The sequence below is a fragment of the Aotus nancymaae genome, unplaced genomic scaffold, assembly GCF_030222135.1.
Source record: "Aotus nancymaae isolate 86718 unplaced genomic scaffold, 86718_ANA_hifiasm-v0.15.2.pri h1tg000057l, whole genome shotgun sequence".
Classification (NCBI taxonomy): domain Eukaryota; kingdom Metazoa; phylum Chordata; class Mammalia; order Primates; family Aotidae; genus Aotus; species Aotus nancymaae.
Window position 1 is genome coordinate 9,504,499 of NW_026988471.1, and position 23,965 is coordinate 9,528,463.

The 23,965-nt window shown below is 48.8% G+C and overlaps 1 protein-coding gene and 1 non-coding gene across 5 annotated transcripts in view; one reads left to right on the plus strand and one right to left on the minus strand.

Annotated features, from left to right (window-relative positions):
• Positions 1–6,239: 6,239 nt before the first annotated feature.
• Positions 6,240–6,371, minus strand: LOC135269825 (small nucleolar RNA SNORA51). Its single transcript, XR_010338075.1, has one exon. It is a non-coding gene; the product is annotated as a small nucleolar RNA SNORA51 (small nucleolar RNA).
• A 6,519-nt stretch (positions 6,372–12,890) lies between these two features.
• Positions 12,891–23,965, plus strand: part of HPCAL1 (hippocalcin like 1) — a 121,023-nt gene continuing 109,948 nt past the window's right edge. Inside the window, exon 1 of one of the 4 annotated variants that reach the window (XM_064363845.1) lies at positions 12,891–12,908. The gene's annotated coding sequence lies outside the window, so the exon portion shown is untranslated. Of the gene's footprint in view, positions 12,909–14,305; positions 14,363–15,098; positions 15,117–20,841; positions 21,005–23,965 lie in introns of those variants that run through there. The other 3 variants (XM_012438829.3, XM_012438836.2, XM_012438831.2) reach the window with 3 other exon arrangements.

The following is a 23,965-nucleotide window of genomic DNA, read 5'->3' on the forward strand; positions in this document are numbered from 1 at the left end:
TCACAGTGACTTCTCTGACCCTACTCGAAAGACCTGACATCTCACGTCCTTCTGAGCCACTGGCATTCTTCCGCCAGGAGCACCCCACTGCCTCTCATTTCCGTCTTCATTTCCGCATGCTGCCTGAGACTTCTCTGGGACTCAGTCCCCGGGCTGTCTATCAGCCATCCCCGCTGTCCACAGCAAGAGCGTCCCCTCTACTTGGCTCCAGGGCTATCTTCCCAAAGGCCAGCGTTCCTGGAACCTTGACTGTTAGACAGGCTGGACGCTACCATAGAGCGGAATCCAGAGTTAACATGAGATGAAATCAGGGATAAGGGATGCTTTTTAAAAGCTATTTTTTAAATGAAAAATATTTTTAAATATAGAGGAGTACAGAGAACAATATTTCAGACATATATATTTTTTTGTTTCCAAAAACAGTGTTTTTGGAAACAAAACAGTTTATAAGTATTCTGTCTGATACTTTCACTTTTACCACATTTTAATCTAGTCAAATATTACATATATATATATATATATATTTTTTTTTTGAGACAGAGTCTCACTTGGTCACCCAGGCTGGAATGCAGTGGTGGCATCTCAGCTCACTGAAACCTCCACCTCCTGAGTTCAAGTGATTCTTGTGCCTCAGCCTCCTAAATAGCTGGGACTACAGGCATACACCACCACACATGGCTAATTTTGTATTTTTAGTAGAGATGGGGTTTCACCACATTGGCCAGGCTGGTCTCAAACTCCCAACCTCAGGTCATCTGCCTGCCTTGGCCTCCCAAATTGCTGGGATAACAGGTGTGAGCCACCTTGTCCAGCCTAAATATGCATTATATTATGTTGTGTGTTTTAAATGCACATAAACAGTAACTTACTATATGTGTTCTATTGCTTGCTTTTTAAAATTCAACATCATTTTAGAGATCAATCCATATTGATTCACATGTCTAGCTAATTGGTTTTAACTGTGTTTAAGTAGTCTGTAGTAAGAATATCACATGCTAGGCCGGGTGCAGTGGCTCACACCTGTAATCCCAGCACTTTGGGAGGCTGAGGTGGGCGAATCATGAGGTCAGGAGTTTGAGACCAGCCTGATCAATATGGTGAAACCCTGTCTCTATTAAAAATACAAAAACTAGCTGGGCGTGGTGGTGTGTACCTGTAATCCCAGCTTCTCAGGAGGCTGAGGCACAAGAATCGCTTGAACCCGGATGGTGGAGGTTGCAGTGAGTCGAGATCGCACCCCTGCACTCCAGCCTGGGTGACAGAGCAAGTCTCCGTCTCAAAAAAAAGAATGTTACATGCTATATTTCCTCCTTCCTCTATTGCTGGACATGTGGGCTGCTTTCAGTTCCATCGTACAGTGTCACAATGGTGTCCTTGCACGTGGCTTCTGTTTCTGTAGGCGTTTCCTGAGGGTAGGTAACGAGAGGGGGCACCTCTTCAACATTCCTAGATTTTACCAAATTGCTCTCCCGAGTGCTTGTCCCAATTTACATTCCTCCCGAGCGTGTGTGGAACTCCACCCCACCCCCACACACCTCCTCCTCCATCCCTGGCACGGCTGGGTAGGAAATGCGATCTCACTGTGACTTGATTTTGCCTTTCCTGGTCCTGGATAAAGTTGAGCATCTTTCTTACATTTACTGGCCATTTGGATTTTTTTCTTCTGTGAAACTTTTCTTTCACTTTATAAAACGGATTTGCCCTTCAGGTTTCTTCTAATGCCATGTTCTAGCAGTACCTAAGAAAGTGTAGCCCCCGGCTGGGTGAGGGGCTTCAGGAGGCTGAGGCGAGAATATTGCTTGAGGCCAGAAGTTTGAGATCTCCTGGGCAACATAATAAGACCCTGTCTCTACTAAAAGTTTAAAAGTTAGCCAGTTGTGGTGGCACGTGCCTGTAGTTCCAGCCACTCAGAAGGCTGAGGTGGGAGGATTGCTTGATCCTGAGAGTTTGAAGTTGCAGTGAGCTATGATGGAGTCGCTGCACTCCAGCTTGGGCAACAGAAGCAGACTGTCTCAAAAGAAAAAAAAAAAGTGGTGCTCCACAGGCCAGGTGAGGTATGGAGAAAAAATTCCTTAGGCATCTGTAGTCCAGGGTCCGGCTCTCACCTGACGTTTATTACCTATATGATTTGAGGTAAATGTCCTCCTCTCTGCTTTTTTTAAAAAGCTTATTATTTATTTATTTTTATATATTTTTTAGTTTTTGAGAGGGAGTCTCACTCTGTCACCTAGACTGGAGTGCAGTGGCGTGATCTTGGCTCACTGCATCTTCCACCTCCTGGGTTCAAGCAATACTCCTGCCTCAGCCTCCTGAGTAGCTGGGATTACAGACAGCCTGGCTTTTTTTTTTTTTTTAATTTTACTAGAGATGGGGGTTTCACCATGTTGGCTAGGCTGGTCTTGAACGCCTGACCTCGTGATCCACCCATCTTGGCCTCCCAAATTGCTGGGATTACAGGCATGAGCCACCGCGCCTGGCCAAAAAGCTTATTTATTTTTAAAGTATGCAACTTGGGTTTTCACTATATTCACAAAGCTGTGTAACCTTCACTACTCTAATTCCAAAAATAAATCCTGTCCCGACTCGTGGTCACTCTCTTCTACCACCAGCCTCTGGCAGCCTCACATTCATTGTTGGTCTGTATGGACTTGTCTATTCTGGGCATTTCATGTAGATAAGATGACACAGTATGTGGCCTTTTGCGTCTGGCTTCTTTCAGGTAGTACAATGTTTTTGGGGTTCAACATGTTGCAGTACGTAGTCGTAATTCATGTCTTCTTACGGCTGAATAACGCTCCATTGTATGGATATGTCACATTTTGTTTATCTATTTTTCAATGATGGGTCTTGGGGTTGTTTCCACTTTGTTGGTTTTATGAGTAGTCCTGCTGTCAGCATTCATGTATAAGTTTTTGTGTGGACCTAGATTTTCAATTTTCTTGGGTACATACCCAGGCACAGAATTGCAGGGTCATGTGGTAGCATTTATGTTGAACTTTTCAGAGAACTGCCACACTGTTTTTCATAGCCAATACACCATTTTGTATTCCCACCACGAACGTGAGTGGGTTCCACTTTCCCCACATCCTCACCTCTCCTGTTACTGTCCACCTTTTGAACTCCAGCCACCCTAGCAGTGTGAGGTGGTATCTCACTGAGGTTCTGATTTGCATTTCCTTGGTGACTAATGAGGTTGAACTTCTTTTCATGTGCTTATTGGCCAACTGTATATCTTCCTTGGAGAAAGGTCTAATTATATCCTTTCTTACTTTTAAAATTGGGTCATTTGACTTTTTATTGTTGACTTGTAAGAGTTCTGTATATATTTGGCCAGGCACAGTGGCTCACGCCTGTAATCCCAGCACTTTGGGAGGCTGAGGCAGGTGGATCATGAGGTCAGGAGTTCAAGACCAGCCTGACCAACATGGTGGAACCCTGTCTCTAACAAAAATACAAAAATTAGCCAGGTGTGGTGGCATGTGCTTGTAATTCCAGTAGTCAGGAGGCTGAGGGAGGAGAATCTCTTGAATCTAGGAGATGGAGGCTGCAGTGAGCCAAGATCATGCCACTGCACACCAGCCTGAGTGACAGAGTGAGACTCTATCTCAAAAAAAAAAAAAAAAATACTGTATATATTCGAGATGCAAATCCCCTGTCAGATATATGATTTGCAAATATTTTCTCCTATTCCATGGTCTTTCTTTTCACTTTCCCAATGGTGTCCTTTGAAGCACAAAAGTTTTTCATTTTGATAAAGTCCAACTTATCAACCTTTTCTTTGGCTGCTTGTGCTTTTTGGTTTCATATCTAAGAAACTATTGCCTAATACAGGTCATGAAGATTTATGCTTGTGTTTTCTTCTAAGAGTTTTGTACTTTTAGCTCTTACATTTAGGCTTGATCCATTTTGAGTTAATTTTTGTGTATGGTGTTAGGTAAGGGTCCAGCTTCATTCTTTTGCATGTACATATCCAGTTTTCCCAGCACCATTTGTTGAAAAAGCTGTCCTTTTGTCATTAGTGGTCATGGCACCCTTGCCAAAAATCATTTGACCATATATTCAAGGGTTTATTTCTGGGCTCTCTATTTTATTCCATTGATCTATATGTCAATCTTTATTCCAGTGCCACATTGTTTTGATTACCATAGCTTTGTAGTAAGTTTTGAAATCAGGAAGTATGAGTCCTCCAGCTTTGTTCTTTTCTTTTTCTTTTTCTCTTTTTTCATGTTGTGTTATGTTTTGTAGCTTTTTAAAAATATATATATTTTTATTGTACTCTAGGTTCTGGGGTACATGTGCAGAATGCAGGATTGTTGTATAGGTACATGCATGGCAAGGTGGTTTGCTGCCTCCATTCCCTGGTCACCTACATCTGACATTTCTCCCCATGTTATCCCTCCCCAACCTCCCTACCCCCACTTTGTTCTTTTTCAAAATTGTTTTGGCTATTCAGGGTCCCTTGAGATTCCATGCAAATTTTAGGCAGTGTTAGCCACTGCGCTTCAGCCTGGCACCTGGCAATGGAGCGAGACTCTGTCCCCACCCCCACAAAAATTAATTAATTTAAAAATAAAGTAAAATAAAATAATTATTAAAAAAAGAATTTGGCCATCCTGTTGTCTCAGCACCATGTACTGGAAAGACTATTCTTTTTCCCTTTTAATTGTCTTGGCATCTTTGCCAAAAATCAATTGGCAATAACTGAGAGAATTTATCTCTGCATTTTCAGTTTTATTCCATTCATCTATATCTCTGTCCTTATGTCAGTACCACACTGCTCGATTACTGTAGCTTTGTAGTAATGACATAGTTTCCCCAGAGGTAAACCAGAAAGCATGTTTCTTGCTTGCCTCAGAGGACTGTCTAGGCCAGTGGTTCTCAAAGTGTGGTCCCTGGACCAGCAGCATTACTAGAAACTTGTCAGGAATGCAAATTCCCAGGCAACACTTCAGACTTGCTGAATCTGAAACTCTGGGGGTGGGGCCTAGCAATCAGTGTTTTAACAAGCGCCTCGGGGATTCTGATGCACACTAAAGTTTTGCATTCACAGGTCTATATGTGTGCTGTCCAATGTGACAGCCACTAGCCACATATGACTATCAAGTACTTGAATTGCAGCTAGTCCAAATTTAGAAATGATGTAAGTACAGAACACACACTGAATTTCAAAGACTTACTATAAAAAGAATACAAAATATCTCATTCACAATTTTTAGATTGATTACATGTTGAAGTAATAATATGTATATATACACATATGATTAACATTATGTCCATCCCCCATTAGTCATGGAGCTATTATGTTTCAGGGAGAAATTTACCTACTGTCCCTTGCAGGGCATGTCCTCGGCACATGCACCAGGAGCTCTAGCTCCCAGAACAGGAGCCACCATCTGGAGCAGAGCTGAAAAAGCGGGCAGCCTTTTCCGGTTCAAGCTGGTTTGAAGCAGAGGTCAAAGCTGCTTCTGTGTTTGGCTTTGGGTTTTGTGTTTTAGCAGGAGTGTTCTGTAGCCAGCCAGACTCTGGACTGCTCCCCTCTCTCCACTGATGTGGAAAACATGTCCGTGTGTTGTAAGGAGCCCCAGGCTGGGGTTTCTGCCTTCCACACTGGGGCCTGTGCCGCTGCCGATGTGGCTTCCCAACCTGCACTGGACAACCATGTGTCATGGCCTCAGGGCCCCCTCCACCCCACTGTGTAAACCAGCAACGGTACAGAAGTCCAACCCCACTCTTTGGAGCCACTACTATCACCAGAAAGGGGTCCCAGTCCAGACCCCAAGAGAGGGTTCTTGGATCTCACACAAGAAGGAATGGGGGGCAAGTTCACAGAGCAAAGTGAAAGCAAGTTTATTAGCAAAGTAAAGGAATAAGGAATGAATGGCTACTCCACAGGCAGAGCAGTGGCATGGGCTTCTCAGCTGATTATGCTTATAGTTATTTCTTGATTATATGCGAAACAAGGGGTGGATTATTCATGAGATTCCCAGGAAAGACATGGACAATTCCTAGAACCAAGAGCTCTTCTCCCTTCTAGACCATATATGGTAATTTCCTGATGTTGCCGTGGCATTTGTAAACTGTCATGGCACTAGTGGGCGTGTCTTTTAGCATGCTGACACATTATAATTAGCATATAAAGAGCAGTGAGGATGACCAGAGGTCATTCTTGTCGCCGTCTTGGTTTTGGTGGGTTTCGGCTTCTTTACTGCAACCTGTTTTAGTTTTTATTGTTTTTTCTTTTCTATGCCCCCATTTCATAATACAGACCAGGCCCAGGGCCTGGGTGGAGGTGTGTATGGGGTGGGTTTACTCTACCTCCTCTTCCTCCGGAGTCAGTGTAAGAACAGCCTGTGGGCGAGCACCAGGAGGCCTACTGCAACCCGTTTTATCAGCAAGGTCTTTGTGACCTGTACCTTGTGCCGACCTCCTGTCTCATCCTGTGACTTAGAATACCTAACCTCTGGGGAATGCAGTCCAGCAGGTCTCAGCCTTATTTTACCCGGCCCCAATTCCAGATGGAGTCGCTCTCGTTCAAATGCCTCTGACACTCCTTGAAGATGTGTAGTCCTGGAGCACATTTCACATTTTACAAAGCCATTTCCCAGTCCTTGGTGCCTTGGCCTCCCTCCCTTAGGTCATCTGAGGAACAGCTGTCTGGGGGAAAGGAACTCAGAGGGGTTGGGTGTCTGCTCAGGTGATGCCCATAGCGCCTGCTGAGCAGGCCAGCACCCGCAGCCTCCGACTGACGGCTGTGATGGCTTTCTTTACGTGTGTGGGCGGAGCGGCCAGTCAGTGGGAGAATGATGATGCGGGTGAGGACATGACAATAAAGTGACACGCCCATCACTTCTTGAAGCACTACCTCGACAGAGGCCCTTTGCACACATTGCCTCTTTTAATCCAAGGAAGACATGATTCATATGCACGTTTTACAAATTAGAAAATTGGGATCCTGGATTGGGGCCTGATCAGGGTTGCTAAAGGGAATGTTTTAAGTTTGCTAATGAGGGGGAAAGCAGCTTTTTGGGATTTTTTTGAGACAAGGTCTGGCTCTGTCACCCAGGCTGGAGTGCGGTGGCATGATCTGAACTCACTGCAACCTCCACCTCCTGGGCTCAAGCCATCGTCCCACCTCAGCTCCCCAAGTGCCTGGGACTACAGGCATGCACCACCATGCTTGGCTAATTTCTGTGTTTTTAGTAGAGATGGGGCTTCGCCATGTTGCCCAGGCTGGTCTCAAACACCTGGGTTCAAGCAATTCACCTGCCTTGGCCTCCCAAAGTGGTGGCGTTACAGGTGTAAGTTTTGTTTTTTTCTGAGAGCATCCAATGTTAGTTCATTTAAGGCTCTCAACCACTAAAGAGGTAGGTCGTAGGTCAAGCTGTCTACTTTATAGAAGAGCCTGGGAGTCCAGGCTTATCTGACTGGGAGGCCTGTTCATTTTCCCGGGTACCTCCAAAGGCCGCTCGGTGAGCAGACAGTGCAGCTCCAGAGCCCTCCCCTGGCAAGTCCCACTCTGGCCCATAACCCGCCCTGTTCCCCAGCAGCCATGGTCAGGCAGAGGGGTCAGGGAAGCAGGGCAAGAGGGTAAGGCACTGCTCCTTAACGCCCCTAGTCCTGCGGGAAGGGTCCCAGGACCCAGCCTTGAGATTAGAGAGGGGTAGAGGGCAGACAGAGTAGGATATAGAAAAAAAAGTACCAGGGCATGTCTCCTGGCTGAGGCTTAGACTGCCATGATGAAATACCACAGACTGAGTGGCTTCAACAACAGAAAGCTATTTCTCAGAGTTCCGGAGGCTGGAAGTTCAACATCAAGGCGCTGCTGGCTGATCCTTTTCTGGTAAAGCCCGGCTTTCTGACTTTTAGACAGTCACCTTTTTGCTGTGTTCTCACATGGCTTTCCTTGGTGCATGGAGAGGAAGAAAGATTTCTCTCTCTTCCTCTACTATAACCACCAATCCTATTGGGTTGGGACTCCACCCTTACAGCTCTTTTAACCTTAAGTATCTCCTAAAAGCCCTATCTCCAAATATAATTCCGTTAGGGGTCAGGGCTTCAACAAAGGAATTGGGGTGGTAGTGGCCCACAGCAGTGTGGGGGGGATATTAGTTTATCTTGATTTTGCAAGGATGAAGGGGAAAGGGGGAGCCCATCGGAACCTGCCTCTGAGTCACACTTCCTGGATGAGCCATGGGCCACAGCATCTGTATCAGGAGTGGTCAGGAAACAGCGCACCTCAGGAATAAACAAGATGATCTAATGATCCAATTTTCCCAGTTGTGGTCCAGCTACAGATTTGAGGCAGAATCCAGCAATTCTGCTGGCGGACAGGTCATGGTAAATTTCTAACTCTCTCTTTTCCAGGCACGGCTTTGGTTTCCTGCTGCAGCTGGGGCTGGGGAGTTATTTGGGCATTTCCTCTGCCTGTGGGCTGCTGGGGTTAGGGGAAGGGCGGGAGGCCAGAAATGCTGCCTCTAGCCCAAGTCAGCGTCACCCATGCTATTCCCGGCAGCTGCATTTCTCCACTCTGTGATTACAAATGAAACTGGGGAACAGAATCAAAAGAGGACCTGCAAACAAGCTAGCCTCCACTTCCTCAAACATTTTGGGGCAGGAGTTTGTGAGCTGGAACCATGTTATTTGCAAGATTCTCCCTGGTGGATATACATTCAAGTATTAAAGTGCTACAAGCAATTAAAAAAAAAATAGTATTCCTTCCAGAGCCTGTGTGGGCCCAGCACAGTGACATTGAATCTGGCTGTTAGACCTGGCTGTTACTGATTCTAATACGTGGCCTTGGACATTTCATTTCTCCAAGTATAGCTTTCCTCATCTGTAAAATATGGAAATAATCTTTAGAATGTTGGAGACAGTATATGTAAAGGGACTCCAGAAACAATAAAGTCCAAATCCCAATGACATTTTTTGGAGAAAAAAAAAAATCCCAAAATTCACATGGAATCTCAAGGGAACCTGAATAGCCAAAACAATCTTGAAAAAGAACAAAGTGGGGGTAGGGAGGTTGGGGAGGGATAACATGGGGAGAAATGTCAGATATAGGTGACCAGGGAATGGAGGCAGCAAACCACCTTGCCATGCAGGTACCTATACAACAATCCTGCATTCTGCACATGTACCCCAGAAGCTAGAGTACAATAAAATATATACATATATTTTTAAAAAGCTACAAAACATAACACAACATGAAAAAAGAGAAAAAGAAAAAGAAAAGAACAAAGCTGGAGGACTCATACTTCCTGATTTCAAAACTTACTACAAAGCTATGGTAATCAAAACAATGTGGCACTGGAATAAAGATTGACATATAGATCAATGGAATAAAATAGAGAGCCCAGAAATAAACCCTTGAATATATGGTCAAATGATTTTTGGCAAAGGTGCCATGACCACTAATGACAAAAGGACAGCTTTTTCAACAAATGGTGCTGGGAAAACTGGATATGTACATGCAAAAGAATGAAGCTGGACCCTTACCTAACACCACATACAAAAATTAACTCAAAATAGATCAAAGACCTAAGAGTAACCTAAAACTATACAATTTTTAGAAGAAAATTTGGAGCAAAATCTCCACAATGTTGGATTTGGCAGTGATTTTTTGGATATGACATTAAAGACACAGACAAAAAAGAGAAATAGACAAATTGGATTTCATAAAAATTTTGTGCATCAAAACGCAAAATGAGGCCTGTGCAGTGTCTCACGCCTGTAATCCCAGCACTTTGGGAGGCCATGGTGGGCGGATCATTTGAGGTCAGGAGTTTGAGGCCAGCCTGGCCAACATGGTGAAACCTTGTATCTACTAAAAATACAAAAATTAGCCAGGCCTGTTGGTGCATGCCTGTAGTCCCAGCTACTTGGGAGGCTGAGGTGGGACAATCACTTGAACCTGGGAGGCGGAGGTTGTAGTGAGCCAATATCACACCACTGTACTCCAGCCTGGGCGACAGAGCAAGACTGTGTCTCAAAACAAAACAAAACGAAAAAACAAAACAAAAAGGCAAAAGGCAAAATTAACAGAGTGAAAAGTCAACCCACACAATGGAAGAAAATGTTTGAAAATCATATATTTGATAAGAGATTAATATCCAGAATATAGAGAGAACTCCTAACGCTCAACAACCAAAACACTAAACAACAATTAAAAAATGGACAAAGGACTTGACTAGATCTTTCTCCAAAAAACACATGAAAAGATGTTTATATCACTAATCATTAGGGAAATGTAAATGAAAACCACAATGAGACACCAGCTCATACTCATTAGCATGGCTACTATCAAAAACAAGTGCTGGCAGTGAGGATGTGAAGAAATTGGAATGCTGTACACTGGCAGATGTAAAATGGTACAGACACTGTGGAAAATATTATTATGATGCTTACTCAAAAATAGAATTACCATATAATCCAGCAATTCCACTTCTGGGTATATACCCAAAAGAACTGAAAATAGGATCTTGAAAAGATATTTGTGTACCCATGGTCATAGCAGCATTATTCATAATCGCTAAAATGTGGACACGACCCAAGGATTTATCGACAAACGAGTGGATTAACAAAATGTGGCATACATACAATAGAATGTATTTTAAGAATTATTCAGCCTTAAAAAGGAAGGAAATTGGCCGAGTGCAGTGGCTCATGCCTGTAATCCCAGCACTTTTGGAAGCTGAGGTGGGCGGATCACGTGGTCAGGAGATCAAGACCATCCTGATCAACATGGTGAAACCCCGTCTCTACTAAAAATACAAAAATTAGCTGAGTGTGGTGGCGCGCACCTGTAGTCCCAGCTACTCAGGAGGCTGAGGCAGGAGAATTGCTTGAACCCGGGAGGCGGAGGTTGCGGTGAGCCGAGATCGCGCCATTGCACTCCAGCCTGGGTAACAAGATCAAAACTCCATCTCAAAAAAAAAAAAAAGGAAGGAAATTCTGACATATACTACAATATAGATGAATCTTGAGGACATTCTGCTAAGTGAAATAATCCAGTTGCAAAAAGAAAATGCTGTATGATTCCACTTATATGAGGTATTGGAGGGGGGTCATGATTTAATGGGTATAGAGTTTCAGTTTTACAAGCTGAAAAGGGTTCTGGAGGTGGATGGTGGTGATGGTTGCTCATTGTTAGTGTATTTAATACCACTGAACTGTTCACTTTAAAAGGATTAAGATGATAAATTTTATTTTATGTGCATTTTATCACAATAAACATTAGAAAAAAATTGTCATAAAACTAAGATATTATTAAGAACAATCAGAATTATTTCTGTCTTGTTTACAATCATCATATGAAAAACAAATCGTTTATCTAGCATGACACCAGCTATGGGTTGAACTGTTCCCCTCAAAAGATGCTGAACTTCTAACCCTTGGTATCTGTGAATGTGAGTTTATTTGGAAACAGGGTCTCTGGAGATGATCAAGTTAAGTGAGGTAATTAGGGTGTGCCCTAATCCAATAATGACTGTATCCTTATGAAAAGGGGAAAAGAGACAGACAGGTATGAAGAGAAGATGTGAATTCACAGGGAGCACGCATGGCCATCCATAAGCCAAGGAATGCATGAGGTTTCCAGAAGCTAAGATACAGACATGAAACAGACTGCCCCCCACATCCCTCAGAAGGGGCCAGCCCTGCCGACACTTTGATCTTGGACTTCCAGCCTCCAGAGCTGTGAAACAACACATTTATGTTGTTTAAGCTGCCCAGTTGGAGGTGCTTGTTACAGTCGTCCCAGGAAATTATACAACATCTTACCTGAATTTGCTTTCTTCTTCGATGTAGTTAATTAAATTCAAAACTACATATTGAATAATGGCGATGTGCTCTCTCTCCATGTAGCTTCAGAGGGGGTAGAGAGTCCTTCTCCTGAAGGAACAGGAAGGACACAAGGGAAGGGACCAACTCGCATCTCATCTGAGAGAGATACATTTCTGGAATAAGAGGTCTATGGTTAAGTGTGTTTCTCTAGTAGTTCAGAGACAGAGGAAGCACCTGCAGGCTAAAAGGCTGAGAGCAAGGTGAGGGCTGACCTAAGTTCTGCAGGATGGATGGGTTATGGGTTGGAGGGGAAGATGGAAAAGCCACAGGGGAGAGGAGCAGCATGGGCCAAGTGTGGAGGAACCAGTGAGTGGGCTGGGTTTCAGGAAGGGGCCTCGGTCTGCTTTTGAGCCCTGCCTGAACTTTTCCACCCCACCCTGCCTCCTTCCTGTGTCTGCCATTCTCCTCCTGTCCTGTGGTCCTGTGTGTATGTGGACAGCCTTTGCCCCTTTGCCCTGTGCTTGGGAGAAATGTGCTCAGTTTCTGTGGCAGGGATGTTGCTATGTGTTTATCAAACCGGCTTCGTTTTCTTCTGGAACATTCAGGAAGACCACAGCTTCCCAGAGCCCCTTGTATCCTGGTGCGGCTGTTCGACCACTTCCGGCCCATGCATGTGGGTGGAAGTGATGTGTGCTGCCCCAGGCCGGGTTCCGGGACCCCACCTGGTGCTGTCTCTTCTCTTGTTGGAGGTAGAAGAACCAGTAGCGGCCTTGGAAGCCCTAAACACGCCTGGGGAATCCCAAGGTGGAGGCGGCCAGTTCCGTGCCTGGTGGAGGCTTCTGCTGTCAGGGTGAACTGCAGCCTGAGTGAGAATTAGGGTCTTACTTGTGACCACAGCACGACCGATCCTGCTCTGGCTGACAGTCACTGCTGCAGTCACCCTGCTGATGGGTCTGGGCCTTGGCCTCTGAGGTCTTCTCACCTGTAACCCCACCGGCCCTTTGCCTGGACACTTCACGGGGAGCTAGAGTGGCCTTGGCTAAGGAGGAGGCATGGCGCCCGCAGGTACCGGGCCGCCTGCATCAGTCGGTGCAGTCGGGTCCACCGCCCACCCGGCATGACTTCATGTAAGCCTCACTGCAGGGTCCACGGGGAGGGGAACTTCCTCGAGGTCTAGCTTTGCCTTTCCGCCTTCAGAGCCAAGGAAGGAGGGGTCTGGACCCAGCCCACTTTCCCAGCAAGGCCCTGCGCTTGCTTGCACGTTGCTCTGGAGGCCTCTGTAGCAGGAGTTCACTGTTTTCTGTGGAGGAGTAGTGGAAGGAGGGATTGAGCTCTCCCCTAGAGACTCTGGAAAGACAGTTTTGTTTCAGCCTCACACGATCGCCCAGCTCCACATTTCTGGCTGTTTCTGTGGTTACCTTTCTTCGGGGATGTTTGAGGCGGGAGGTGTGTGTGTGTGTATATTTGCTTTCCTGAAGCCGTTTTTCCGGAGCCCCTGATGGTGGAGGGCGGTGCTCTGGGAAGCGGGGACCCTGGTTCCACTCCGGGCAGGTGCAGAGGATGGAGGACGCCCCCCTCCCCGAGAGCCAGGAGATGCCAGTTCGGCGCCTCTCCCGCGTGGAGCCCGAAGACCACAGATGTTAGGAAGGAGGAGCTCGGGAAACACGCCCCTGCTCCCTTCCGCGGTTAGGTGGGGAAACCGAGGCTGAGGGGGCCCAAGGGACTCGCCTAAGCGACCTGGGGAGTCACCGGAGGTAACCAGGGCTGGAGCCAGGCCTTCCACTTCAGGCCTGAGCGGGCGCGGGAAGGGGTGCGAGCTGCACGCAGGGCTAGGGACGGGGCCAGGGCAACTCGTCTCTTCCCCTTCCTAGGCCGCCCGGGCCACTTCCTGCGGGGTGGGGGCGGGGGGCACGGGCGCAGGGCTGGCCCCTCCCGGGCGCCGCCTCTCGGCCTCTCCTACACCCGCAGGCCAGAGGCCAAGGGTTAGGGGAGCGGAACCGGTGCCCAGCTCCGCCCCTGTCCCAAAAGCCACTGGGGGCTGGGACCGAGCAGGGCCTAGGCTGGGCCGTGAGGGCTGAGGAACTGCGAAGGGCAGGGGCGGCGAGGGCCCAGCGGGCGCTGAGGGTCCGGCAGGGGGCGTGTCATGTCGGGGGCGGGGCCGGGTCTGGAAGGGGCGGGGCCACTGGAAATTTGAGCTCCCGCCTCCGGCCGCGCTCCCCGCCCCGGCCCCCGCCTCTGGGTCCCGCCTTCGCGTCCCTTCCTTCCCGGAGCTGGCAGGCGGGCCGCGGCGGCGGCGGGCGGCGGGCGGCGGCGGCTGGCGGCGGACGGGCGGACTGGCGGGCGGACTGGCGGGCGCCTCCACCTTGCTCCTTCCCTGGCTGCCTGCTTCCTTTTGTCTTTCTGGGCGGCGATGAGCGCGGAGCCGGCGCAGCAGCTGCGGACGCACAGAGGCCCGCGCTCCTAGTCACTCCTCCCGGCCTCGGCACTCCTGTCCCGGGGAGCGGCCCGCGTACGCTGCAGCCGCCGCCGGCGCGGAACTTGGGCTTGGGAAGCCGGCGGACCGCGTCCTGCGCCGGAGCAGGTAGGGAAGGGCGGGCTGCGGTCGTGTGCACCGGCAAGCTCTGCGAATCCGGCTCTTGGCGTGTGTGTTTGTGTGCGCGCTTGTGTGTCCGGGGGTGCCCGCGTTTCTCTGCGCGGTGTTGTGGGTGACCGCGGACGGTGGTGTGTCTTTCGAATGGCGCGTACTCGTGGGGATATGTGTGAGCCTTAGGTGTGCACATTTTGGACTGCGTTTGTGGAATTGTGTGTCGGGACGCAGTTGCTGGTGGGGAGCGGTGCCTGGCGGGTGTCGTGTGTGAGCAGCTGTGCGTGGAGCGGGATGGCTGGGTGGGCGCGGGCGGTCCGGTCCCTGTCCCCTGTGGGGTCCCCTGGGCCGTCCCGTCCCAGAGCCCCCTGTCCCTGCCGGTCGGCTCAATGCGTAGCTTAGGAGCCTCCGGGACAGCTGGGACCCGACGGGGCAAGCACGGGCCTCGCGGGAAGGCTGGGCCGGACCCTCGGGGACAGGTCCGCGCAGCCCACGTGGGTCGCCGGTGAGCTTCTGCCAAGGGTGGGGGCCCACGCGGAGGCGATCCGCAAGTTCCTCGCAGGGCCGTGGGGCGACGAGTAGAGCCCTAGCCTTCTCATGACCCGCACTGCGACCTGGGCCAGACGCGCAACATTCCCGGGTCGCGGCTTGCTTCTCTTTCAAATGAGGACAGCTCCTCCCTCGGGGGCTGTGGTGCCAGGTGAAATGAGAACGCACTGAAGACAGCTCTTGGCTCAATGCCCCGCACACAGTAGGTGCTGTTAATTGGATTAGCGTCTGCTGTTTAAAATTTTTCTTTTCCTTTATCGTGCGTGGGGCCTTACATTTCCCCCGGGCGTGTTTCCTGCCTCTCTCTGGTCCTAACTTAACGGCGAAGCACCGAGATTCCAGAAAGTTTAGCTGCCAGCTGCGCTGCCTCCTGCCGCACCTCCCAGGCGCTGCCGCCTCCGCCAGTGCCCGAGAGCGCAGCGCGGGGCCCACCCTGCCCCAGCCCCCGGGCTCCCGCGCCGGCGTGGGGGTCCCTCTCCTGGCCGGGAGGCAGCGACTGCGGAGTCGAGAGCCCTTTCGCTCAACAAGTGCCTAATCCCGAAGGATGCGGCTCAGCCCGTGGAGTCCCAGAGCCACGGCGTGAAATTGGTGCTTCTCGCACACGCAGAGCTCCGGCTCCCGAGGTATCCCGGTCGGGCCTGGTCACGCCAAAGACCACCCCTTTCCTCCCGGCTGACCCCAATTCCACCAGAGGAAAGTGTTTGCCAGGTCGCCGAGTCCAGCAGAGGGCCTCGGCATTAGATACCCCCCAGCCCCAGCCCCTGCCACCCCTGCTCCCTTGCAGCTAGCCTCATGCCCGGGGGCCACATGGGACCCCTCCTCCTAGTCCCACACCTTAATTTAAAACGCATTTACTTTTGAAACCTACTACTCATAAAATTGAACCGCAGTGAATGTGCACCCAGCTCTGACCACGACTCATTCTATGGAGAGTCCTGGCGCCTCAGACGCAGAAGGCCAGTTCTGTGGTTCAGGCGCTCTCGCCAGAGCGAGCGATATTCCTTCCCTTCATCGCCTTGGTGTCTTCCTCTTGGGGTGGGGGGTGGTGGTGGGGAATCGCCTTTAACCAAGGGAGCCACAGATCTCACCGGTGCAGGAGGCTCTCAAAATGGAGCGCCGGCATGGGGTGGGCTGCAGAGGGGGCGGCATGGGCGGCCTTTGGTATCGGATGCGGTTCCCAGGTGTCAGGTGCTACGCAGTGGTGTTCCCAGAGAGGCGGACTGCTTTGCCTGCTTTTAGGAGTCAGGAACGGAAACCTGGTCCGGTTCCTTTGGTTTTCCTCTGCCGGGACTGAAGCCCTGCAATCCCAGCCGTGGCAGGCCAGGGGGAGGTGATGAGCTCATTTTTCATCCTGACTTGGTGACGGGGCACACTTAGAATGGACCTTGTTTTCTGTTTCATCGAATGATTTTATATTCTACAGGAGAAAAGGGCTCGTAATTAGATTCCATAATAATATTTTAAAAAATCAGCCTGGCTTTATCAGCTCAGAAGACAGACCAAAACCCAGGGTTTTTTGTTTGTTTTTGTTTTTTTCTAGGTAAAGCCAGCCCTTTGTCTCGAGCAGCCAGTGTTTTGGCCTTAGATCCATTTCTGTTTCACTTTTGAGAGTGCCTGTAATTACTGAGCTCTTGAGGTTTTATTGGATAATGTGGCAAAGGGAAGGCCCGGGGCCCTGCCTCTCCCTTGCGGTGGGATGTGGTGCCATGTCCTAGCCTTGCCTGCTCCCTCTGCGTTCCACTTTGATGCTGTTTTTAAGGTGGAACATACATGTCAATGTGTGATAACAATTTGGGAGACTTTGTCTTTGGAATCCAATAAATGGAAGGTCATTTGACCTGTGGAGAAACCAAAACAAGTCAAAACCCCAGAAGAACAGAGATTTGCACATACTCCAGCCAATGGCCCATTTATTTCCAGCAAGCCCTCCTAGAGATAGATTCTAAGTGAAATACAAGAACTTGGACACATTGCTTCAGAAGGTATCTCCGCCCCCTTTCTAGCCACAGGGCTGTGCAGAATTAGAAGTGCAGTCTATTGAAAGACAAGGGCTGAACTCCGGTTGGTGCACATGCCCCAGCCTGGGCCCCATACTCACCTAGCACCGTTTCAACCTGGAGCTGTTTCCTCCCGTGAAGCGCTGGGGCTCACACCCACACCTTCAGGGCTCTGTGAGCACAGTGCCAAGGACTGCAGCGTGCAGACAGTGCGTACCTGATGATTGTGCATCAGGGCACCTGTCTCCCTGTGACACTTATTCTAAGACCCTTTTTGCTATTTGTAAGTGGTAGAGTACCACGCCCACTCATGAACCAGTGATAATCCAGGGTACTAACAGGGGGCTCCAGAGTTTAGTTGGCACCAAAGATTAAGCTACTTGGCAGCTGAATTTTAATCTAGATCGGGGTTAGGTTTGTATTAAAATTTTGCATTCCAGCAAGCCCTAAACCATGCCTGTTCATTACGGGATAATACGTTCAATTGATGAGTTGCCAGCCCAGGATTGATGGAGGATTATGTGTATTCTGCTAGTTTGTCAGCATCTGATGTCATCATGCTGACATGATGGGCTGGGGGAGGCACGTTTGGAGTTAGGATGACACACACTTGTAGATTTTAATCATGCTGTACTTTGGGGCTCCCTGTTCTCCCATGGTAGCAGTGGGTTTCTGTGTCGTTCTCATATCCTCACGTAAAGCTGCACATCCGTGAATGTCACGTGGATCTTGTCCTTTTCCCTTTACACTTTCTAATCTGGGAATGACAGAGGGTGGCTGTATATGGAGATGGCAGCATGGGCTTAGGGGCTCTCTTGGTGTCAGTTGCCCTACGGAAAACAAGTTTCTTTAAATCACTTTCTACAAAGAAAAAAGAAATGGTCAGAATCTAGTGGCGTAGACTGTAATCTACCTCCAGGTCATCAATACGGTTTGACAGGTAGAACATTTCTTAGTGCTGATGAGCATGGTGCAAGTCTCAAGATTTTTTTTTTTATCATCTGAAAAAGCACAGTAAATCCTTTAGAGAGCCCTACCTTGGCCAAGTCGTTTCAAGTAAAATTGAATTTCAGAGGCAAAGCTTCACATCTCTGCATTGATGAGGCATGACTAACTAAAGACATCCTTCCCAGAGACCTCTACACTCACCCTCCTCTGCCAGCAGCAGGGCAGGAAAGATGACTTCTCAGGGCTGTGTGCCTTTACCTTCGTAAGCAAGTGCACGCTGAATGCTTGCTAATCCTGCAGCTGGGTTTTCTGGGTATTTGTATCATTTTGGTGCTTGAGATACTAACCAAGTTGGCGGGAAGCCAGGAGCCTGGGGATGGAGGTGCTTTCCTTGCTCTGTGTCCCCTTAGGCAAGTGAGGTCTGTCCTCAGGCAGGCACGATATTAAGTGCATCTCTAGAGGACGGTTCCTTCCACCTGCCCAGGTGCACTGGCTGCACTCACCTGTGCTCATGTCTGCGCATTGGCAGGTGATATAGATACACCTGAGCTGCAGACCCAACACTGGGTGTGGGCTCCGAGCTACCCCATATCAAAGCAGAGCCCAGGACTCTTCTCCCTTGCTGAGGCTGTGTCTCCTACCTATTATGGCCAACATGTCTCATCTGCTCATTGGTTAAAGCTAGAAATCTCTGAAGAGTTTCATAGCTCATTCTCCTTCTTCACCTCGCTATCTAATCGGGTCAGCACTCTCTGAGGTCTCACACCCACTCTTCCTGCACAGCAGAGCCTTATCTGCCCTTGGCCCAGAGCACGCCTCCAGTTCCTTCACTTCAGCCCCGCTGGCAGCACTTCACTATTTAAAACACAGATTTCAGTCGGGATCAGTGGCTCATGCCTGTAATTCCAACACTCGGGAGGCTGAGGTGGGCGGATCACAAGGTCAGGAGTTCAAGACCAGCCTGGCCAACATGGTGAAACCCCATCTCTACTAAAAATAAAAAAATTAGCTGGGTGTGGTGGCAGGCACCTCTAATCTGGCTACTTGGTAGGCTGAGGCAGGAGAATTGCTTGGACCTGGGAGGGGGAGGCTGCAGTGAGCTGTGATCATGCCACTACATTCCAGCCTGGGCGACAGAGCTAGACTCCGTCTCAGAAAAAACAAAAAACAAAACAAATAAACAACCCACAGATTTTATCATCCCACTCTCTTCTGCCTCCCCAGCCCCGCCAAGGTTTGTTCTCTTACTCAGTAAGTGCTTCTGATACCTGCTGTGTGCCTTGTGCCAAGCTGGGCTCTGAGAAGGTTGGACCCAGGCATCCTCCCTACCTGTGCAGACTTTAAGGTCTTGGGCTAGGGGTTGTGTGTGGGGGACCCATCAAATAAGTCCAAGGGCCTTGAAGTGCTACGGGGAGCTCCTACTCCAGGTTAGGGGGCTCCCTGGAGAAACACACTCTAAGCTGACACCTGGGAGGGTTGGGGGGCAGGGTAGGGGCCAGAGGTGGGGCTGGATTGTTTGATGCCTTTCTTCTCTCCCACCTAAACTTCCTTGTCTGCTAAACTCCTACTCATTTTTGTTTTAATTAATAGCTCTACCAAAATAGAATTCATCTCTCATGAAGTGTACCCATTCTAAGTATACAGTTTGATGATTTTCAGTAAATTTATAGAGCTCACAGCCATTACCATAATCCAGTTTTGGAACATATACATCATCCCAGAAACATCCCTCTTCTGTAGAAACTCTGTCCCTACCTTCAAACCCGCGGCCCCCACACATTTGCTTCCTGTCTCTAGATCCGCCTTTTCTTTCTACTTGTGTTTTAATAGGTTTGGCTCAAGGGCCGCTTCACAGGGGCCCTCCTGGAGTCTTCTAGTTAGAATTGATTTTTCCCCCAGCCCTGAAGAAGTGAGCTGGGTGCTTGGCCATCCCCCTGAGAGATGGTGAGCTCTCTTACTGGCCTCTCATGCCTGCACCTGGCACAGCACAGGCACCTACAGTATACCCAAGGTGTGTTGGCTGGACCAGCTGAAGGCGTGTTCCTCACATTTCTTTTGCATAACTCCTGAGTATCTAGCAGAGTGTTGGGATTTAAAATACAGGGCACATATTGATGTGTCAAGTTCTTGATGAAACAAGTTAATGTATGTATGTAGCAAGGCAAATGGCAAACAAACAAAAAAAAAACCTATTTTTAAAGCCAGGCACGGTGGCCCTTGTCTGTAGTTCCAGCTACTTGGGGGGCTGAGGTGGGAGAACCACTTGAAACCAGGGATTTGAGCCTGGGCAATATTGTGAGACCCTGTTTCTTAACAAACTTTTTTTTTTTTTTGAGATAGGGTCTTGCTCTGTTGCCTAGGCTGGAGTGCAGTGGTGTGATCCCACCTCACTGCAACCTTGAACTCCTGGGCCCAAACAATCCTCCTGCCGCAGTCTCCTGAGTAGCTAGGACTACAGGTGCACACCACCACCCCTGGCTAATTTTTTAATTTTTTGTGGAGATGGAGTCTTGCTATGTTGCCCAGGCTGGTCTTGAACTCCTGGGCTCAAATGATTCTCCAGCTTTGGCCTCTCAAAGTGCTGGAGTTACAGGTGTGAGCCAGTCTGCCAGCCCAAACCATTTTTCCAAATGAAAAAACTGAGAAGGCCCAAAGCAAATAAGTAGCCTAAGGCCATCAGCAGAAAGTGGAAGGATCAAGAATTAAGCCAGGTCACTTTCTCTTCCTTATTTTGTAGTAATGCTATGCCCTTTCGTGGCCTTGCCTGGGCTGGTGCTCAGTTTTTCCTATACGAGTCCTGTCATCCCTTCCTAAGCCATGGAAGCGCCTTCTAGGGCATGAGTGCTGTGTGACACGTCGTCCTTTGCCCCAGTACCTGTCCACAACTGAGCAGGCAGAGGTGGTTCAAGCAATGTGTGTGTGCAGAGAGGTCTCCTGGCAAATAGAAGGGGCTGGGGTGGGGGGTGTTGAATGCAGTGGTGCTGTGGACTCAGGTGGTTTGTGCATTTCAGTTTTCTGAATGCATTTCTGATGCATTTCTCTCCTTGCATCATTTTCATTCTTTGAGGAAGAGAGCAGAGGATGAGACGCCATTGGACAGATGCACAAACCGAGACAGAGAAATTGTATACCCGTTGTATACCAGGTAGGTCACAAATGACCGTTCTATCCCAGGGTGGTAGAGAACTCTCATGGTGGACAGAAACCATGAAAGAAACCACGGTGGAAAGAACCAAGGCATTCTTGGACCCTTATTTGCAAAACAACTTGGGGGAAAGATCAGGGATCTGGGGTTTGAATTGTAGTCTTTGCTCTGTTGTTTATTGGCTGGTGATGGTCTCTGAATCTGTTTGCCCATGCGCAGAAAGGGGTTCTAGGCCGAGCTCAGATATTGACAGGAACGCAGATGTGGCAGACCTGGGTTTGAATTGTAGTCTTTGCTCTTTTGTTTATTGGCTGGTGATGTTCTCTGAGTCTGTTTGCTCATGTGCAGAAAGAGGTTCTAGGCCCAGCTGAGACATAACAAGAACGCAGATATGAGTACCCAGGTGAGTCTGGCTGGTCACGTGTGGAATGAATGGTGGTGGCTGCTGTTACTCTTTAAACATTCTTGGATCTAGTGCCTCCTCTGCCACTGAATACAGAATTCCTTTTCAAATTCAGGCTTATGAAGCATGTTTTGATCCAGGCTGTTGTAGCAAGGGATTTTGCTGGAGCCTGTGACTGCGGTGAGTGTGGAGGCTTCCGGAAGGCAGCCAGTGCCGGTTACTGCTTGGAGTTTGGGGAGCTGCCATTTTGGATCATCCCAGCCTCATGCCTTCTGAGAAGCATCTCTCAGGGTCCCTGAGGCACCCACACCTGAGCTTGGTGGTGGGGGCTGCACAGAGAGAGCTGCAGGTTGTTCCTCAGGCATAATGAGGCCCAGAGCTGGTGGTCCCCTCCCGCTGTGAGTGCGTGCAGAGCATGGATCAGGTCTGGGTGCGTTCGTGCTGGCAGGCCGGAGGACTGCTGGGCACACTCGCCGAATCCCAGTTCTGTGCAGCGGTGTGTATGGACTGCAGTGTTCTTTTTCTCTAGCAGCAAAATGCTCAGCTCTCTGCCTTCTTTCTGTGCACTGAACAGACGTTTCCAGAAAACAGAATTGATGACAGCCCCCACTCTTCCCTTTCACTCCCATCTTTTCTATTTGCTGCCCTGTAATCAATTTTTGGAGAGAAGTGAGAACCTCTCAAAATCAATCACCTATGTTAAAAAAGAAATCATTTCCAACATCACGAGCTTTCTGTATTTACTGTGTTTGGCTGGAGACACTCCTGGCAGAATAAGTGTGGGATGTGGGAGGTCCAGAAAAGCCCCCAGCTTCAGGGGCTGAGGCATGGCTGTGGGTGGCAGGACTGCTTGTCCCCCCACCCCCTAATCCTTTGGCAGTGGCTGGGGTGTGCCTTATTAGAAACTCTTCAGTCATGCAGTGTGGAGCCCGTGCTGGTGACACAGCCTGGATACCTGGCAGGTGCTTAGCCTCCAGGGGCGGGACATGAGCTGTTGTGGCTGCCTGCTGTGGTTTCTCTGTGTCTTTCTTATTCCCAGCAAGTAAAGGTAGAAACAGGCCTCCGGCAGGTGCTAAGACCCTGCTTGCCTTCATGCTGGAATGTCGGCAGGTACAATCCGTTCTTATTTTTTAGGGGGCGTTTTCCCTCTTCTTTCTGAAGACATTCTGGGATAAAGAATTGCTGCTTTTATTAACATATGTTCTTGGTGATATGCTATTACCTTATTTAAAACCAATATGGCCTGGCTGATTATTCTCAGAGCTCACTGTAAGGTGAAAGGTTATGCATTTGAGAATTATTTTCACCAGTGTGGGTGGGAGTAGGGGAAGGAGCTGTAGAGCACAGGTAAGGAATTCCAGATTTTGGGGCCAGGGATCCCCAAGCAGCGTAAAGGCCTTGCTGTGGCCCATAGCTCCTTCCCCCTGTGACTTGTGCTGGGCCAGTTGCTGACTCCTCAAGACCATTATCACCATTATCATCATCATCGTCACTATCATATCCATCACCATCATTATCGCTGTCATCATCACCATTCTCCATCATCATCACTATCATCCCTATCCCCATCATCATCACTATCACCATCACCATCATCACCGTCATCATCATCACTATCATCCCCATCCCCATCACCATTATCATCATCACCATCATCAACCATTCTCCATCACCATCGTCATCATCACTATCATCCCTATCCCCATCATCATCACTATCACCATCACCATCATCACCGTCATCATCATCATTATCATCCCCATCCCCATCACCATCATCATCATCATCATCATCATCACCATCATCAACCATTTTCCATCACCATCGTCATCATCACTATCATCCCTATCCCCATCATCATCACCACCACCATCACCATCATCATCGTCATCTTCATCACTATCATCCCCATCCCTATCATCATCATCACCATCATCAACCATTCTCCATCACCATCATCATCATCACCATCATCATCACTTTCATCCCCATCCCCATCATCATCACCACCATCATCACCATTCTCCATCACCATCATCATCATCACTATCATCCCCATCCCTATCATCATCATCGCCATCATCAACCATTCTCCATCACCATCATCATCATCACTATCATCCCTATCCCCATCATCACCATTCTCCATCATCATCATCACTATCACCCCCATCCCCATGATCATCACCATCATCACCATTCTCCATCACCATCATCATCACTGTCATCTCCATCCCCATCATCACCATCACCATCACCATCACCATCATCACCATTCTCCATCACCATCATCATCACTATCATCCCCATCCCCATCACTGTCGCTGTCATCATCACCATTCACCATCACTATCATTGTCATCACCATCACTATCATCACCATCATCATCACCATCACCATCACCACCACCACCATCACCATCATTACTGTTGTCCCCGTCCTCATCATCACCACCATCACTATCATCATCACTATGATCACCATCATCATCACCATCACCATTGTCACCATCACCATCATCAGTATCGTCCCCATCCCCATCATCATCACCACCCCT